This window comes from Heloderma suspectum, chromosome 4 (genome assembly GCF_057233095.1).
Source record: "Heloderma suspectum isolate Gila_16-S chromosome 4, 16-S_ref, whole genome shotgun sequence".
Classification (NCBI taxonomy): domain Eukaryota; kingdom Metazoa; phylum Chordata; class Lepidosauria; order Squamata; family Helodermatidae; genus Heloderma; species Heloderma suspectum.
In genome coordinates, this window is record NC_139461.1 from 269,657,336 (window position 1) to 269,676,331 (window position 18,996).

Consider the following 18,996-nt stretch of genomic DNA (forward strand, 5'->3'; position numbering starts at 1 on the left):
GAATGAGGGAAGTGCCCCTGGAAGAGGCAAACTCCCTTTCCATGGGCATGGGCAGATGGGTGGGCCATCATGGGCTGAAGCATCCTGTGAGTATGGACTGCAGTATAACCAGTTCCTAAATAAGAGATGTCTGGACCTGTCCTAAGGATGAGTCTAGCCAAGAGCTATCCAAGGTGCTGCACCCATTTTGGGGATAAGGTTCAGTGCTTTGGATCACTGCTTTAGAGTTCTTACTGGTTCTAACTGAAACCCAGAGCGGATTACTGCCCCACTGAAATAGGAGCCACCAGCCTCCACAGAGACTAGCCTTAATCATGTGTGCGGAATCCAAGCACCTTACATGTGCAAGGAGGGAAAGCCCACTAGCCCCACAGCCTCCAGCACTGTTTTCATCGCCCTGTACATGTGCAGGGCAATATTCTCCGGGGAAGAGCTTTCCGTCTCTGTGGAGACCCTCCCTGTGATTTAGAAACCTGGAAAATCCTGGCTAGAGGAGTCTCTCCGCTTCAGAAAGTCACCCTCCACATCTGGGCAATGGAAATGGTGATCGAAGAGGTCAGCCTGGCATGCTCATGCACCCCTTCCTGAGCATTGGTTTTCACCACATTTTGAACACCTGTGAACAGGGTTTCTGTGCTAGCACAAGTGTGGGGTTATATTGCACTCCAAGGCCAGAGCAAAAAGTGTGCCATGACAAAGCATGTGGAGGAATTTCTTCTAATGGATGCAGGAGAACTGCAGGGGGAAAGGAATCTTCTGCCTCCACTAAAACTAATGGGGCATGATTTGTGGGCTGAGGAATTCCATATATGCCTCAAAGTTATTGCATCCATAAGAAATCACTGGATTGGCAATCCCAAATGTAAGACACTGGTGCCACTGCAGTATCAATATGTGACTTGTGCATTGTGTCCAGATCAGAATCGGTGCTGGGTTTCCTATACAACATTGCTTCTCTACTGGGCATTCCGTTGCAGGACAGTTCATCCTACAAGAACACCAATTATGGCTGAGCATGCATGAGAGGAACCTCATGGCTAGGGAACCATTATCCTTTGCAAATTCAGAGCGCTTTTCCTATCCTGTGATCTGCAAGGCCTCCATGGAGTGTTGTCTATGCTTTAACACATGTAGGGCACTGAGGAGCATTCTTTCACTCCTTTATACATTCTAGGTAGGAGTGCTTGAGGGAGCCCCACAAAGGGGGGGGGGAAAACCCTGAATTGCATCTTCGCTCCATTCCTGTTACTCTCACATCTTTAAATTTTCAGCAACTTGAGAGAATGAGGTTTTGGCTTAAAATATACCAGAATAAAACTTTAAATGAACTGTCTTGTGCATTGTGTTGTCAAGGGGAAAATATCCCTAAATCTGACAGCACGAAAGAAAGATGGGTTTCCCCCTACATAAACTCCTTGATAATGATAAAAAGAAAAACAGCAAAATAATCCTATCCATCTTGAGCACTAATAATTCTATCATGGCCTAAACCTTCATGGACTAGAGCCAACTTCATCAGAGACACAAAAGCTCTCCTCAGGTGTTCTGTAACTGACAACAGTAAACATGCAAGGAGGGGGACCACTAGACCCACCCCCTCTGCTGTCGTGTTTGTCGCCTTCTACTCATGGAGGGTGACTCTGTGAAGAGGAGAGCCTCCTGTGCCCATGGGAGCTCTCCATGTGATCTGGAACGCTGAGTTTCCAACACTCCAGTTCATGTGGAAAGCCCCCACGGACACAGAAGGCTTTCCTCCTCAGAAAGTCGCTCTCCGTGTGTATGATCGATGGGGTGGAGCTAGCACATTCCCACTCCTCGCATATTTACTGTAATCAATTATAGAAAACCTGAATAGGGCTAAAGTGTTATCCTCAATTGGCAGACACACATGCCCATGTATAACCTACTCAATTATGGGTTTTTCCCCCTGTTATATTATTGTAATAACCTGTTTGGTTAAACAATAAACTCTTTTCTCCTTTGCTGCCTCTTGCATCTGGAATTGTCTCCCAGAATTCCTGCATGATGCACTTTTCTTACATACTCCAAATCCCTCCTCAAAACCTATGTTCTCCATGGAGCTTTTGACACAACCCCCTAGTCCCATGCCCTCTATTGTAATTAAGCTGTAACCAAGGTAAACTAAAATGAATGCATATTCTTCTGCTATTTATTCTGTTCCATTCTCCCACCTTCCTCTAGTGTCTCCTTTGCATCAAGTTTTAGATTGTAAAATCCTCAGGGCATAGATGGATGGACAGATGGATGGATAGGTAGACATTCAGATGGAAGAATGGACTCTCTCTCTCTCTCTCTCTCTCTGTCTCACACATACATACACGTGCGCGTGCGCACACACACATGAGAATACACAAGAAAAAACATTTGTAATTATTTGGGTCGAAATGCCATGAAATGCAAATGGTAGCAGTGGATCTATGCAGAAACCAAATATATATGCAAGGTAAGAACAGAATAACTAATTCAGGGCAGCAGTCACTGGAGATCTCTCTTCCTCCCCCTGTTGTTTTATGGGGGGGGGGGTTAATTTGAAAGTAATATGCTCTAATTACATACAAATTCAATATTACCAAATAAAGAACTATAACATTTGCACACAAAAATCTCAATAATTAAAAAACATATATGCAAAATTAAAGTCAATAAATAAATAGCAAACCTCATAATAATAAGTTAGACAAAATACTTAACTATAGCAATTATAGTCTTCCAAACACTTTGAATAATTGTATCTTTTCTTGTACCTTGCTGTTCCAATCATTACAATTATGTCTTTCCAGCTGTACTGTGTTAATTTAACAACCGTAGTAGAAAAGAATCCCAGAGTTCCAACTAAGTCCAAACCAAGTCCAGAATTGAATTTATTTATAAAATTCTACTTCTACACTTTCACGCTGGAATCTCTCTTGGAAGTCTTTTTGCAAAGTTCAGCCAGTGACTTTCAGGTCTTACATCTGGGGCAGACCCATTGGGAGAGTGAAAGAGGAAGGGAAAGAATCCATGGAGTCACCTGAAATGAGTATTTTCACACATGTTTATCACAAATCCACTTTGTCTGATATCCCTGACCAGAGGGAAGGAAGACCCAAGCCACGAGTAGGCCACTACTGAACCACTACATTAAAATTCACCATCCTACAGCACCCCTTATAAATCTATCCAGCTGAGACAATGCTGCTCATTAGCAGCTCTCTTTCCCCTTTGGGAGGTCATGCTAATATTTTAAAAGGCATCAATTGCCGGGAGTATCTTCATAAAACTTCCTCAGTATGGCAAAAGTGCTCAATACAGGAAACCAATTTTCTGGGAAAATGAGGTCATGGAAGAATCCGTTTTTTTGCGAGTGTCAGAAGAATGTGAATTATTAGACGCAGGAATTGAAAAACAATTTGGCTCCTCCCCACTCACTCTCCCATCTTCCAAAAAAGATGGACTGAGCGATCCCACCTCTCTCCAGGCGCTGGCATGAGCTGAGGTAATCAGAACACACTTGGCTGGCTTCAGTTGCACTGAGAAGATCACAATGTATTGCATTCATTTGTAAAAAGCTGGCACAGGTACTGCAGCATTATAATGGACTGAGTTTCAAGCCTCTTTGGAACTCAAGTGCATTCAAAAGGCTGGGTTGGCTGCTCCATCAGACTAGCTGCCCATGCTAGGGGTGCTGAAAATCAATTTTGGAGAAGCACTTGGGGGCTGCATTCCAGTGGTGGGCAGGGCTGAAGGCAAAGGGGGCAGGGCCAAAATTTGAAAAATAGCAGCACAGTTCAGCTTAAAGCTCTTACTGCCAGTAGCTGAGCCCTAGGCGAGGGATTTCAACCTTTTAGAATGGGGAAAAAACCATGGAAAAGCCTAGGAAATGACCAAGGGGCCGGGGAAAAGCAGAACCACCTGGTGACATGGGGAAGGGGGAGTGAACATACAGTGCATCCCGGAGGGGCAGATTTAGCCCGCAAGTCCAAGATTCAGCACTCCTGACCTGTGCAATTGTACTAAGCTCAAATGGAAGACAGAACTTCATACTTGGACCCAGTGGAGGCTGGTGGCTCTGATTTCAGTGGGGACTGTGAATCCACTCTGGGTTTCAATCAGAACCAGCCAGAACTCTAAGGGAGCTATCTAAGATACTGAGCCTATTTGGGGGCTGTGGCTCAGCACCTTAGACAGCTCCTTTAGAGTTCTAGTTGGTTCTGACTGAAACCTGGAGTGGATGCACAGCCCCACTGAAATCAGAGCCACCAGCCTCCACTGCTTGGACCATGATTCAGTCTGCAGAATGTGCTTTTAGTGATGAATGCTAGAGCTGTGCGCAGATGGTCTCTCAAAATTCTCCACTTTATTTGTGGGCTGAGAAATTTGGGAGATAAAATAAGATCAAGGCCCCCACCCAAAAAAAATAGAGCCAGAGTTAGGGCAGTTAATTTCCAGGGACATATTCCAGAAAACATGGCCTGCCTTTGCTAAATAGGAACAATGGACAGGTATGTTTCTTTAGATTGATCTAGTGAATCTGGGATTTTCTTATTGTACTTTCTGATGTGAGAGCCTTTGCCAGGAGAATGGCATTCGAAAAGCTCCTGACTTCAAATACCTTCTGATGGGTCTTCTTTGACTTGGAGAGCACATGAACACCACTATAGACTTTTCCACCACAACAAAACACCTCTGTGCAACCTGTGGTGTTGCTGCGCTAAAACAAACCTGCTCTCATCTTACTGGAGTTAGGTAATGGGTACCTGTGGGAGACAGACGCTGAGTCTGCCAGAGATTAGTGGAATATCATTCTGCATTCTCGGAGAGTCCATTAGCCAGATTTCAGAGAGTTTTCCATCTAAATAAGGAAACCAACATTTTCATCCACTGGAGATCTTTGTGAGTTTTAGAAGAAAACTCTTCCCGAAGCAGGAAGAACTTCCCAGTGGGTTTTCTTCCCGAAATGTTTATTTCACAGTGCTTTGTTCTGGACATGTTAAGAGGTATACAGCCATAACCACGCCATGCTTCCACATTATCTGGCCTCGCATGCCCTGTGTGCATGATTGGAGCTCCCCCACCAATGTCTATGGGAGCTTTTGGTGGCGCATCTAGTAGACAGGGATAAATCCTCTCCCCACCTGAGCCCTGGAAGATTCCACCTCATCTTAGAGCCCATCTGCACATATAGCTGGATCACATGATGGAAAGACTATAGGCAGAGATCGTACATTTGAAAGCTTCCCCACTAAAACAACATTTCATGTGCAGAGATAACTGGCGCATCAGGGAGGCAGCTAGTCTAGAACCCTTCTCCCTGACTATGGCATTTCCACAGTCAAAAGTAGGTGTCTAGGCACCAGACATTGTGCTACCTAAGGAAAAGCACAAGATCCCCCCTCCCCACTTCCATGTCCAAAAGCCAGCTGGACTGGCACTCGAACCTTTCTGCAGTACTGCCAATGGAGCAGCATTCTCCCCATGCTGGAAGGCAGCAAGCTAGCTCACAGGGCAGGCTGCACATGGCACACAGCTCTCTCTTCCAACACCTTGCTGCTGCTGCCTCCCAGCAGTGGTGCAGCTAGCGTTGGACCCCCAAATGGCCACCCAGAATGTGGTGGATTCATAACCTGGACCAGCATGGGCATGCCAGGGGCCACCAGGGCTGACGCTGGTCACTGCAGCATCCTTTCTTCTTGTTTTTAAAAGGAAGTGGACAACCAAGCATATACCGGGTTACTAGTGGAGGCTGGTGGCTCCAATTTCGGTGGGGCTCTGGTTGCCTTCTGGGTTTCAGTCAGAACCAGCAGAATTCTACAGGAGCTATCCAATGTGCTGAGCCCTATCCCGAAAATAGGTTCAGCACCTTGGATAGCTTCTTTAGAGTTTTGGCTGGTTCTGACTGAAACCCAGAATAGAATCACAGCCACACCGAAATCGGAGCCACCAGCCTCCACTGATGGTTACAGATGCTTATCGTATTGTTTTTACTTTAAAAATATGCTGTCCTTTTCTACAACAAAATGGTGCTTATTTCCAAAAATCCGGGCAGCAGAAGTAAGCTCCATTTTATTCCTGTAGCCATGATGGTGCCATGATTTAAGTGAGTTTAAAATGCAAAACTGCACATGCTCAGAGTACTTCTTCTTCTTCTTCTTCTTCTTCTTCTCCTCTCTCTCTCTTTTCAAATAAGGTTGACATACAGGGTGTTTTGTTGTTTGGTTTTTTGCTCCGACATGGCAGGAATGCAGAAGGAATTGTAAAGCATGGAATAGGGTCTGTGTGCTGGAGGCTGGGAGAATATGAAATTGAAATGTTAGTTGCATGCTCCACAACTGTAATAATATGCATGGTCATCTAAATGGGCCCCCCATAAAAGAATGAAGTCCAGGGTCTAAATTGACCTAACTGCATCCCTACTTCCTAGCATCTGCCATCTGAGGTGACCACCTTGCTCTGCCTAATGGTAGGGCTGGCCCTGCTAGGCACTAACTGGCAGTTGCATTCCCCACCCTTTTTTGCAGGGGGGGGGGCTTTGTGTTTCTGTGGGTGCTTCCAGATGAGGCGCTTATTGTGCAATTGGCTTGCCTCATTTGCCCAATTTTACAGGGGGTGCAGATGACGTCATTGTCTTTCATTTGTTACCCACCCATATTTTCCCACTGCTTCCTCCATTTTTTTCTTACCACAGAAAATCCGTTAAGGAGGGAAAGATGGAATAGCCTTTTGACTGGTAGTGCTAGGAGAGTGCCGATATCTGGAACCACCCTGTGACCAGGGAGGGAGAGAGTCTTTGCTTGTGCAGTGAGAATCCCATGTGTATAGAATCATAGAATAGTAGCATTGGAAGGGGCCTACCCCCTGCTCAGTGCAGAAATCCAAGTCAGAGCATCCCTGACAGATGGCTGTCCAGCCTCGTCTTGAATGCCTCCAGTGTGGGAGAGCCCACTCCCTCCCTAGGTAATTGGTTCCATTGTCATATTGCTCTAACAGTCAGGACGTTTTTCCTGATGTTCAGCCGGAATCTGGCTTCCTGTCACTTGAGCCCATTATTCCATCTCCTGCACTCTGGGATGATCAAGAAGAGATCCTGACCTTCCTGTTTGTGACAACCTTTCAAGTACTTGAAGAGCGCTATCATACTGTATCTCCCCTCAGTCTTCTCTTCTCAAGGCGAAACATGCCCAGTTCTTTCACTCTCTCCTCATAGGGCTTTGTAGTCCCCTGATCATCTCTGTTGCCTTCTGCTGAACCCTCTCCAGCTTGTCTGTATCCTTCTTAAAGTGCGGTTCCCAGAATTGGACATGGTACTCCAGATGAGGCCTAACCAGTGCTGAGTAGAGGGGAACTACTACTTCCCAGGATTTGGAAGCTATACTTCTATTAATGCAGCCCAAAATAGCATTTGCCTTTTTTGCAGCCACATCACATTGTTGGCTCATATTCAGCTTGTGATCTACAACAATTCCAAAATCCTTCTCGCTTGTAGTGTTGTTGATCCAAGTATCCCCCATCTTGTAACTGTGCATTTGGTTTCTTTTTCCTAGGTGCAGAACTTGGCATTTATCCCTATTAAATGTCATTCTGTTGTTTTCTGCCCAGCACTCCAGTCTATCAAGATCACTTTGAATTTTGTTTCTGTCTTCCAAAGTATTAGCTATCCTGCCCAATTTTGTGTCATCTACAAATTTGATCAGCATTCCCTGCACCTCCTCCTCCAAGTCATTCATAAAAATGCTGAAGAGCACTGGGCCCAGGACTGAGCCCTGCAGTACTCCGCTCATTACCTCTCCCCAGTTGGAGAAGATCCCATTAATGAGCACTCTTTGAGTCCAATTCTGTAGCCAACTGTGGATCCACCGGATCGTTGTTCATCTAGCCCACTTTGAGCTAGTTTGCTCATCAGGATATCATGGGGCACTTTGTCAAAAGCTTTGCTGAAGTCGAGGTCTATTATGTCCACAGCATTCCCACAGTCCACAGGGAGGTTATCTGATCCAAAAATGAGATCAGATTCATCTGGCAGGATTTGTTCTTGATAAATCCATGTTGGCTTCGAGTAATCATTGCATTGTTTTCAAGGTGCTTACAGATGGATTGCTTTATAATCTGCTCCAGGATTTTCCCTGGGATTGATGTCAGACTGACTGGTCTGTAGTTCCCAGGTTCCTCCCTTTTACCCTTTTTGAAGATAGGGACAACATTAGCCCTCCTCCAGTCATCTGGCACTTCACCCGTCCTCCATGATTTCTCAAAGAGAATAGACAGTAGTTCTGAGAGTTCTTCTGCCAGTTCCTTTATTACTCTAGGATGCAGTTCATCTGGCCCTGGAGATTTGAACTCATTCAAAGTCATTAGGTGTTCCTTGACCATATGCCTATCGATCTCAAGCTGCAGTCCTGCCCCTTCAGCCTGTACTTCATCTTTGCCAGGGGTGGGGATGGGGGTGGGGGTGTCTCTTTTGGGAGAAGACTGAGCCAAAGTAGGAATTGAGCATTTCTGCCTTTTCTTTGTCATCTGTTATCATTTTGCCATCCTTATTTAATAGCTGAACCACCATTTCTGTCCTCTGTCTTATGCACTTTGCTGAAGAAAGCTTTTTTGTTGCTTTTAGCATCCCTCACTAACCTCAGCTCATTCTCAGCTTTAGCCTTCCTGATGCCATCCCTGCAATTCTGTGCTACCTGCCTGTACTCTTCCTTTGTTGCTTGGCCTTCCTTCCACTTCCTATATGTGTCCTTTTTTGTTTTCAGGTCATCTCTAAGCTTTTTGTGAAGTCACATTGGCTTCTTCTGTTGTCTTCCAGTTTTTTTCTTGTTGGCATTGTTTGTAATTGTGCCTTTCAGATTTCCTTTTGCAAAAACTCCCACCCATCTTGGACTCCTTTTCTCGTTAGAATTGCTTGCCATGGGACCTTACTGATCACTGTTCTGAGTTTATTAAAATCAGCTTTCCTAAAATCCAGGGTACGCGTTTGGCTACACTTGGCTTTTGCTTCCCTTAGAACCAAGAACTCAAGTATAACATGGTTGCTTTCCCCCAGAGTTCCTGTAACTGCTACTTTATCCACTAAGTCATCTCTGTTGGTTAGGATCAAGTCAAGGATAGGCGATCCTCCAATTCCTTCCTATACTTTCTGTAGGAGGAAGTTATCTGACACACAAGTCATGAATTTCCTGGAGGGGCCATGTTTTGCAGAATTTGTCTCCCAGCAAATATCGGGGAAATTGAAGTCCCCCATGACGACGACATCATGCTTCCTTGAAACATTGGCAATTTGCTTTTCAAAAGTTTCATCCTCGTCTTCTTCTTGATTGCGTGGCCAGTAGTAGGCTCCAACCACCAGGTTCCTTTTATTCTTTGCTCCATTTATTTTAACCCAGATGCTCTTGATGGGGCTACATATAGTGCAACCTCACCTCCCTTTCTGTTCCTCCTGTTCTTTTTGAACAAGTTATATCCTTCAATTGCTGTATTCCAGTCATGAGAGTCATCCCACCAAGTCTAGTTACACCCATGAAGTTATAATTTCCCTCCTGTATTAAGGGTTCAAGTTCTTTCTGTTTGTTTCCCATACTCTGGGCATTAGTATATAGACATCGAAGACCACGTGCTTCACGGTCTGGCTTTCTTCCTACATGTTTGGGAAGACTATTATTGGGTGCTGTTAGAGCTGTTCTCGCCATTGCGGTGCATGAGCATTCGTCCACTGTTTACTGTGTAAACAGTAAACTTCGTAAACAGTAAAATTTACTGTTTTTTTACTGTAAACAGTAAAATTCGTCCACTGTCCCCAAGTTTACGTCTCCCTTCCCCGCAGGATTCAGTTTAAATCCCTCCTGATGAAGTTCTTCATGCTGTGGCCAAACACATTCTTCCCAGCCCTTGTGAGGTGCAAACCATCCCTTGCCAACAGTCCATCTTCCAGGAAGTATAGCCCATGGTCCCAGAATCCAAATCTCTCTCATCGGCACCACCTTTGTAATCAATCATTCACCCGGAGTATTTTTCTTTCCCTTGCTATCTCTCTTGTAACTACTGGAAGGATGGATGAGAAAACTATCTGGGCCCCAAAGTTCTTGAGTTTCCTTCCCAAAGCTTTAAAGTCTGATGTGATTTCTTCATAGCTCCGCTTGGCGGCATCATTTGTTCCCACATGAATGAGAAGGAAGGGATACCTGTCAGTGAGTTTTATGAGTGCAGGCAACCCTTCAGTTACGTCTCTAATCCATCCTTCTGGCTGTATGTTTCAGCCCAGCCTGCCAATCTGCATTGGGAATTATTAAAGGCCAGTGCACTGCTGCATGGCATACATTACACATATCTCGAAGGAAGGGGCCATGGTTCAGTGGTAGAGCACCTGCTTTGCATGCCGAAGGTCCTAGGTTCAGTCCCCAGCATCTCCAGGTAGGGCTAGAAAGACCCTTGTGCTGAAACCGTGGAGAGAGGCTGCCATTCAGTGTAAGCAACACTGGGCTAGATGGACCCATGGTCTGACTCAGTATAAGGCAGCTTCGTATGTTCCACCTGGAGTGATTTAAACTGGCCTCCATTTGACAGCTAAGTCATGGCCTCCCAGTTCCAGAGAAAACATGGGTCTGTTGATGCGATAGATGGTACTCTTAGAGAGGGAAGCTTCTTGCAACTCAGTTGAACCACTGAGACCTGATTACGTACCCTGTAATTGCCCCTGTTTACCAGGCACAGCACCTATTTCCCAGTCCTCACTGTTAGTGTGAGTTGCCAGATTTGCAATTCTTCAGAGTTTAGTCCTCTCCTCCAGGCCTATACAAGTTAACTCTCTCAATTTGGGGGTGGGGAGGCGTAGGTAGACACATCTTGACTCGAGTGCACATACATTTCAATGAACATACATCAACATTCAGGTGACACGTAGTGCACACAGCCCAGTGAGATTCGTTTTAAACTGTTGAGGACAACAGATTGCAGGACAGTGATGTTTTCCTAGCATATCTAGCACAGAGCACAAGCTTGGTTGTTGTTTTTTAAACAGAGTACTGGCCAGGCTACTACTGAGTAAATTAGCAGAGCAAAGAGCAGACGGAGGGATGCTTTCAGTCATGTGTAAATTGGTGCATGCGGCATTCCTTGTTGTGAGAAAAGGGTTGTTACGTGCATGCCCTTGTTTTGTTTGAGAAATGTTGGAGTATATGTGAGCAATGGTGGTAGGCATGTGCCTTGGGGTGCATAATTAGGGTGGCCATCTGTCCTACTTCTCAGAGGGCAGTCCTCTGTTTGAAGGACTGCCAATCCTCTACTTGAAGGGCAATCCAATCTAAGTCTGGTTTATAGATAAAAAGCCATGAAAAGGGAGAGTTGCCCATTCAACAGCACCCAGATGGCAGACTGAGCAGGCACACCACACAGGTCACTTGGCCACAGTCTTCCCTACTAGGGTGAGATATATTGAAATTCTCTTTCAGTGATAAGTCACTATTGCTAAATTTCCATCTATAGGCAGGATCTGCAAATTTTATGCAAATCTATATCCTCTTTTTTGGTGATAAGTAAGTGGCCGTCCTATGCACAAGTCACAAGCCAGTTTGGATCCTAGATTTCAGTTCAGCTACAGAGATGTGTGCATGTGTGTGCTTACCCACACAAAATGGCTCTGTCCCAGTTCTGAGGGTTTGTAATTATGTTGTTGCTTAGTGCATAGCTCAAGAGGATTAAATCCTTTAGCACTGTTAACTAACCTTGCTTTACCCATAAGCAAAGGAGCAACATTGTGAACAAACAACAGCTCTACGAACAGATCCTAGGAGCAGCCCAATGAAAGGTGTCACCTTCTCCTTTCCTCCTTCCTTGCAACCAACCCAGTAAAATTCTCCATCCCAGAGCGCTGTCTTTCTCAGGTTCAATATTTCGCTGTTATTCAACACAGCCAGAATCTGCTCATCTTCCACTATCTGCAAGATTGGTTTTCTCAGCGGCAATTATTAATCAACACATCCCATCACCTCATAGGGCAGTGTGCAGCCCTGTTTCTGTTGGGGCTTAGATAAACACAAAAGTGCAGGAAATTGCTCAGATGTAACTGTTCATTACTGCAAGCAAAATAACTACAGGATATTTTCCCTGTCCTGAGCCTGAGGTGAATTTAAAGAGTCACTTTAATGTTATGGAATACGGCTGTGAAACAGGGGTAAGGGAATGGCGTGAACACAGCATATGGACATCTTGCTGTCATGTTTGATCTTTTCAAAGCTCCTTTTCCTCTTTTGTGAAGAACCACGCAAAGGCCTCAGCTGGGCCTCAGCATCTAAGATGTTCCTAGCTTGGGCAGGGGGAGGGGGAGTAATAAATGGGTCACTGTAGTTTCCACCACAGCACCATACGTTTTAATGAGGGATGGATTAGTTAGGGATACCTAAGTTATAGTTTCCCCTCCTGTGGATTGACTTGTTTGCTGTTTAATTCTTCTCCTGCTCTCTCCTGCTTGTAGTCATGACTGGCTTCTGTTCATCTGCATGTATCTGTTACTTGAAATAGCTATGATTATAAAACTACCAATTGGATAGTACTGCTACTGAACTATTTAACAAAATTCAGCTTGGATCATACTGGTTTAAAACTTGGGGCTCCCTCACACAGAGCTTTCATCCTGCTATTGAGATTGCTCACTTACGGAAGTTTGTGGGCTCTTTAGATGATGTCGTGAACCTCCAGAGCGTCTGCTGCACTAAATGACCTTTTCCTCATTTTTAAACAGATCTGAGAGAATGAGGTATCAAATTTCCCCCTTGTGGTCCGCTTGAGCTCCCTTCGTGAAAGGAAGAAAAGCGGCAAGAAGAAAAGCTAGACCAGTGAAACATATGGAAGACCCAGAGAAGGGGGAGAAGGAGGGGAAAAGGGGAGGGGGAAAAGGAAGCACATGTAAAAGGGGTCCATTGTGATCCTGCATTTAAAATGGAAGCAGAAAGCCCTGTTGCAATGCAGGATTTTAGGCTGGCGTAGAGATGCTCTAGACCTACGTCTCTGAAAAGCTTGTTCTTGTGTGTGGCAGCAGAGGCAGTTTTTGTGAGTTTTGCTGCTCCAGGTTTTTGAGGGCCCTTGGGCAAGTCACGCTCAATGGGCCTCCTCCCCCAGTGAGTCTGCCTTCTCACCACCATTGTGACCAGCTACCATTGCTCCTCATCACCTCTTTCATCATTGCTCCCTTTTGCTTGCTTGACAAGCAGAGTACCAGCAAGCGAGTAGGCGGTGGCATCTACAGCTCCTCCTCCTTGCCACCGCCATTGTCTGGGCCAAAGGAAGAGGCAGGTGAACAAATAGACTGCAGAGGAGGAACAACTCCAGGGGGCTTTTGTCAGTGGGCCCCTGCTGGGATATGGGTCCTCAGCAGATGCCCAGTTATACCTACCATTGACACCGGCCCTACTTTTAACAGGCCTTTATGCTATTGGAAGCTCACCCATTTCAGCTTCCCCATTTCTCAGGCACTTTCACAAGGTCAGAAGCTGCCTGGGCTGAAGTGACCCAAACCTCAGTGCAACACAATTAACTTTTGGAGAACTCTTTACAAAGACATCTCCTAGCATGGAAGCTCATTGATTGAAAACAACAGTGATTCAATTTCCATTCCAGGTAGCACAAAATGTAATACAGTCCCATGTGACAGGGCATTCAGAATCCTCCCCCAGCAAGAGTGTTTCATGAGCTAAATTTTTGTTTTCTTCCTGTGTACAATTACCACTCATCCATTGCCCCCCCCCCCAGAGCAGCTGTTAGTAGGGCTATAATAGTATCTTGCAGTGTGCTGGCATTTTGTCTCCCCCTGTGTGGGTACAGGTAGGGTGCAGACTGCAGGTGGGATGTATTATCCCTCATTTGCTAATAAGATAACCCTTTCTATTGTGTGTGGTCTGGCTGGCTGCAATGTTTAAGAGCAACACAGATGCACAAAAAGGAAGCACTTACAACTGTACGTGGCAGGGAGATGGCATTTCCTTACAAACTCCCACTTGTCCTTTACATTCACAGCATGCATCCCGTTATTAAATATGAATTGGCTTGGCAGCTGCTCTTTCTTTTGATTCACAGCCCTTCAAATAGCAAGGCGACTAGTCGCGGTTGTTGTGCTAAAAGCCTGAGCCTCTCGTAGGAAAAGGCCCTCTGACCTACACCGTTGATTCTTCAGGGAGTGCCATCTATCAAGATACAGACTGTTACTGTTGTGAGGCCGAGGTGCTTTGATGTGGGAAAGACCTTATAGCTGGGGTCTCCAATGTGGTGCCCATGGGCATCAGTGGGCCCACCAACACCTCTCTTGGCACCCGCCAGGCTACTTGCTCCTCCTAATTTTTATGTTATTGAAATTTTTTTAAACTGGGAGCCTGTCTTGTTGCAAAGCAAAGCCCTGCCTTCCAGCGCTGTCTTCTTTTAGGTTCAAAAGAGTCATCTTGTGCTTTGGCGTTCAGACCCCACCTCTGCCTTGCACTTTGGTTCTTGGACAAGTTACTTTTCTTTTAGTCTCACCAGTTTACCTTCTGGGAAATGGGTGTTTTGTGGCTGGCCATGCCCCCATGGCAGCCATTTTGTGAATGGGCATGGCCCTTCCAATGGCAGCAGGATGCCTGTGACACTTCCTCACAATTCCAAATGTGCCCACTGACCAAAAAACTTGTGGACCCAGCTTTATAGGAAATTGGTGCCAGTTCATAGGCTACATGGAACTGGGAAAAGGAGAAGCATGAGCAACTTCATGTTCTTTGGTTCCTGTTTATGCTCTAGTGTATGAACAAAGATTATAAAGTAGCCTTCCCCAACCTGGTACCCTCTGGATGTGGATTACTACTCCCATTGTCTGGCACACAGACCACAGATAGATAGATAGATAGATAGATAGATAGATAGATAGATAGATAGGCCACAGATGCTACTGCCCAAGCACACTGCATTCAGAGCTACTAGGCATCATGTGAACAGAACTCTTTCCTCTTCAGTTCTCATACTGGGAACTGCTCTTGCGCTGAGAGCCAGTGTGTTGTCAGACTAGGACTGGGGAGTTCTGGGTTCTAATCCTTACTCAGCCATGAAGCTTTTGGATGAATCTGGCCAGTCATTTATACATCAGCAAAAAAGAGGAAGTGCATCACCAAAAGAGAGGGCAAAAGAGAATAAAATATGAATCTGATGGAGCACCTCTCCTGGCATGAAGCTACCCTTACACTATGTTCATCATCTAAGGCCCTCCTCCAGGTGCCTCCTCCAAAGGAGGCTCAGAAGGTGGCAAAAGGGAGAGTGCCTTCTGCGTGGTGGCCCTCCAATTCTGGAACGATCTCCCCAATGAGGCCTGCCTGGCACTAACATTGTTATCTTTTCGATGCCAGGTTAAGACTTTCCAGGTTTTAATCGGGTCCCGGGTTTTCTTTATTGTTCATTGTTTGAAATTGTTTAATCTGTGTGTGCCATCTGTTTATGTTTGTGTGTAAATGGGTTTTTATACTATGTATAATGCATTTTAATGGTTTTTAATCTTCATAAGCCGCCCAGAGAGCTTTGGCTATTGGGTGGTATAGAAATGTAATAAATGAAATGAAATGAAATGAAATGTACTAATTTATATTTATAGATCAAAGTTTAGAAACAATACCTATTTAAACAGAAATAAAACACATCTTAACATAGGGGGGAAGGCTGTGACCAGGTGTTCTGTCTGCCTGCTGCTCAATCTGCTGTCCAGGAACTAACTGTTGAGGGCAACTTCATTCATTTCATTCATTTCTATACCACCCAATAGCTGAAGCTCTTTGGGTGGTTTACAAAGATTAAAAACCTTAAAAATGCAGTATACATCGTATAAAAAACATTTACATACAGACATATAAAGAGACAGCACACACAGAGACACAGATATGTATCTAAACATAGATATGTATCTGTGCATTATTCCTGCATTGAGCAGGGGGTTGGACTCGATGGCCTTGTAGGCCCCTTCCAACCCTACTATTCTATGATTCTAAAGAATTCTAAACCATCAACAGTAAGAACTCCAGGGCTCCTGCACTCCCCTCATATGGTTCTTTATCTTTAAACCAGACTTGGACTTGACAGTCCTTCAAACAGAAGACTGTTCTCTGTAAAGTAAGGACATGTGGCCACCCTTGTCATTATTTTGCAGCCCAACCTATCTGACAGGGTAGTTGTGAGGGGGGGGGAAACAAAGGGGGGAACTATGTACACTAGCTGGAGCTCCTTGGATTAACGGTAGGATAGAAATGGAATAAATAAGTAAATAACTGCGTTAGAGCAAGGGAGCAGTCATCGAACCTGTTATGATTGTTTGTATATTTTCATGTTTGGTGTCGATCCAGCATATCTATCTATTCACAGATGACTGGAAATTAAAACAGAACAAAACAGGAGATTGCAATCTCTTCTGGGGAAAACACACACACACACACCATGAAGCAAGAAGATATATTGAAGAAAACTTCCTGCTGCACTTTCTTTTTTTATCATGAAATTTTATTCTATTTCAAAATAAAGTTAACAAAATAAAAGCAACAAAAAGAAGGATGTACATAATCATAAATAAAATCACTTAGGAAACAAAGAAATTCACTAATTGTAGATCTTAGTCTATACCTGATAGGTTTATGGAACATCTACAGTAATTCCTGATGCACTTTCATAGTTTCCCTGTGAAATGTTTTTGTGAATGGCATCGGTTATTATACATTGATAAATATGTACTTGTCACATTTGTATCCTGTTATCATCCCCCCTCCTCCCACTGCCTTCCAGAGGAATCCTCTTCAGAGGATGAGTTGAAGCCCCCTGAGTCAGACGTCCCCAGGAAACAAGCCACTTCAAGGGACCTTGGGCCTGACCGAGAAGGTCCTGGGCCCTCCGGAGAGATGCATTCAGATCTTCCCCATAGAGAGGTGGAAAGCTCTGTTTCTGAGTCAGAGGGGAATGCTGAGCCACCACATAGCCCCTGAGAACGCTGGCACCTAAAGGTGCAGGCTAGGACCATGGCCAGGCAAAGGAGCGCCAGCTTGCAGAAAAAGACTCCTCAGGAGTGAAGGCCTCCTCATGAGTAGGACTTCTTGTGCACTATGTGCTCCAGCTACCTTGCTCTGGGCCCTTGCTCTTCCTTTGCTAAGCTCAGCTCAGCTCAGCTCATGCATGGGGGTGGTTTACATCCTTTTAACCTCACAGCCAAGCTGTGAAGTCAGGAAGACCGTGAGGTGGAGACTTGTCAAACGCCACCAGGGGAGCTTCGCAAACGAGTAGGAATTTAAACCTGGGATTCCCACATCCAAACTCAGCACTATTGCGGTGCTGTTGCTCTGAGAAAAGTATTCTCCTCCCATTATGAATCTGCTCTGCCACCTCTAAGCAGGCCGATCTAATGTCTCAGAGTGATCTAATGTCCCAAGTGCTGCTGGAACCAAAGATACCTAGGGCAGTACGTGTGCTTGCCTGCTCAGTTTCCAGAAGAGATGTGTCGTGCGCTGCCATGAGTGGGGGAGTGAGTGGGGGAGTGTGACATCGTCCGATTTTGCCTCAGGGAAGTCTTGCGATGCTGTGCCACAGGTTTGGAGGATTGCACCTTTTAGACAATCTCCCCCCGCCCCCTCCACTCTCAGATGCCTATTCTCCACCATTTCCCCTCCGACTGATTGCCAATTGTGTTAGATTACAGACTGGGTGTCACAAGGAGGGGTGGGGGAGTCAATAAGAAGGAAGCTGTCACTGCTTGAATTAATGCCAGCATAAATTCTGACTGGGAAATGATAAGCTGCCATCCTTTCTAATCTAGATTCCTTAGAACAATGCACACTAATAATAGTAATCTCAATTAGCACCATCTTGATGTCTAAGAATGGACTACTGAATGACAGCTGAGATCCTCTCTGCAGCAGCCAACGTTAGCCCCTGGCTACACAGTTAAATATTTGCATACAGTTGCAATAGATTAGCTTAGTGTGGTGATAAGAACCAAGTTTTTAAAGAGGGTTTAAAAATGTATGAAGCTGCTAATTATTTTCCTGCAAGTAGGCTTCATTTAAAAAAAAAAAAAACCAGATTTCCCTGGAAATACTCATTTGCTGAGGCTGCCAGTCATAGGACAGGACCACTACATGGCTGGTCCTGCCACCAACCAAGAACCAGCAAAGGTCAATATTGGTTACTCTCTGCCCTGTGCTGTCACCCCCCAGCTAAGCCATGAGAACGTGGCTATTCTCTGATCAATCATGGGCAAAGAGAATCTGGGGCTACAGCAGGTTTCCCTCTGGTTTACTCCTTTATGCAGCATCCTATGGGACTTTTTGGTATGTAGGTGCTTTGGAGGCGAGCACAAGCATGCATCAGTCATAATATTATGTACTAGTCAGGGTGGAAGTCAGAGCCGTCTATCTCTGCCCCACTTGCCAAGAATAAGATCAGAATTTAGTTTGGTCACTGCAGTTAAAGTTGAACCACAGGACGGGGTAGGTCACTTCTGGCTGCACAATTCTGTACATTTTATAGATCTAGGATGTGTACAAGATGATCACTCCCCTCCCCCATCACCCCTGGAACGCTGAGAATGGCTTCTTCCTCAGCACACTGGTAGTGTGTTTACAAATATTTTGAAGAGTCATAGGCCATAAGAAAAAAATAAAACTAACATCATACTTATGCTGCATAAAACGGAAGTCTATATATAAGGGAAGAGCTGCAGCTCAGTGGCAGAGCACCTGCTTTGCAAGCAGAATGCCCCAGTTTCAATTCCTGGCATCACTAGGTTAGGGATGTTGCAAACGCCCGATACTCGGATGGAGTCCAATGGATTCCCCTGTTCAGCCCTCCAGACTCTTGTTCAGAGACCGTGCAGCACTTAGCAGACCTGTTTGCCATGCACCATGCAGTCTGCTATTGGGGGTTGGCCACCCACTCTTTCCTGAACCGCCATTGTTATGCAAAATGGCATCTCGGGTCTTTCCTGAAAACTAATGTTGCACAGATTGTGGCCATAAAGGGGTCATC

At 45.2% G+C, this 18,996-nt stretch overlaps 1 protein-coding gene across 1 annotated transcript in view; it reads right to left on the reverse strand.

Annotated features, from left to right (window-relative positions):
• Window positions 1–18,996, reverse strand: part of NECAB3 (N-terminal EF-hand calcium binding protein 3) — a 136,967-nt gene that overhangs the window by 95,476 nt on the left and 22,495 nt on the right. The gene's annotated exons all lie outside the window — the stretch shown is intronic.